Genomic DNA, 1,713 nt, shown 5'->3' on the forward strand with positions numbered 1-1,713 from the left:
TTTTTTAATTATATTAATTATTTAATAAAAAATATTTTTAAAAATTATTAAAAACTATATAATATATAAAAATTTTAAAAACTTTGGAGCCATCACAAAGGGATGCACCGACCCTGACAGTGAGTATTTATCATTTGCTGTCCCTATTGGCCTGGGTGTAGATCAAAAGTTGACAGGCCTCATCATGCAGCTAGTTGGCGAGCAAGCTATGATTAGATAAGATATTGTCTCTTTCTTACATTATGTTACCCTTGCGTGGGACAACACAAGTAATGGCACACGGCTGAATTCAGATGTGATGCCCCAGTTCATTTACAGGCCAACTGTACATGTTTGATGTGTCACCAACTCTGCTGCACTAACTATTTAAACCCCAAATTGGTTTAAGCTTTAGACAATTGATGGTCCAGAGAGTTTACAGGGTATTTTTTACTAAGCAATTCTGGTCGAATTTTATTTAGTAAAAATGGAGAAAACGGAAAAGGGTTGGGTGGATATGTCGGGGATGTCAATGGGTAAGATATTTGTTGTTTTTGAAATGTTGTAATCCGAATCTTATTGTTTGATAGGTTACTCAAATCTTAAAAATATTCGATAAATTTTTTTAACTATGACTCAACTTGTATTCGAATATCTTAAATAATATCTGTTAAATATTAGTATGTATTAATTATTTGATTAAAATAAATTTAAAATAAATTTTATGTATATTATTAATAAATTAAAATTAATTCATAACAAATTAAAGTTTATAATCATATTTAAAACAACTAATGAATTTTAATAAGTATTTCATTAATTATAAAAATTTATAATAAAAAGTAATATTATATGTAATTAAAAATTTCTAATCAAGTTCAAATAAAAAGTATTCTAAAATAATTAATCAAATACAATTATAAGGTAATTTAATCTTACTTAATCAGATCAAGTAATATAAAAAAACCTGATTACAAAGACATATATCCATCACATCTTTAGACATGGCTTACATCGTAGTAGAAGGTTTTGCGAAGGACAGGCCTAACAATTCTTTCCACGAAGTTATGTATGATGCAGCCAAGTTTAGCAAATCGTTTTGAGTTAAAGAAGGGGTCTTATTGGTAGAAGATCAAGGGACCATAGTTGACTTAGCTCACAAAACTGAGGCAAAGATTGGGATGCCTCTCCTGATTGGCCACGTATCAACATCTCAGGTCGAGAACAATTTAGATATAGTAGATCCTAGCCGCCATCCGGAACCGCCAAGGTGATAGTAATGGGTTGATATCCCCATCAGCTTACCCCTTCTTTGGCCCTTGCCCTTCCCATCGTCCGTACCAATCCACCCCTTAATTGTTGGTCGTGGTGTTGCAGCCATAAGCCATGTGCTTTGTTATCCAATCCTTGCGTAGGTTTAAAAGCCCCGCTAATCATGCAAGAAAGATACTCACAAACACGTTGTAGGATGGCAATGTCAGTAAACTGAACTTCTTAAATGCAACCAACAACCGCAATCTCAGACGCATTTGTTGACACGCACATTTGAATTGAAGGTAAACTTGTTTCGCATTGTCTTCACGTCCAAGGCAGCCTTCGGGCCCCAACTACAAAGCTAGATGGGGCTCAAGCTGTTATACTAATGCTAAAACTAATCTTTCACCCTGGTAAAACTAAGGGAGGATACTTTCAATTTTGATATCTAAGGCTTCAGATCACTATTTGTCAGATTTC

This window comes from Theobroma umbraticum, unplaced genomic scaffold (genome assembly GCF_002168275.2).
Source record: "Theobroma umbraticum cultivar Fairchild unplaced genomic scaffold, ASM216827v3 scaffold_50.0, whole genome shotgun sequence".
NCBI lineage: Eukaryota > Viridiplantae > Streptophyta > Magnoliopsida > Malvales > Malvaceae > Theobroma > Theobroma umbraticum.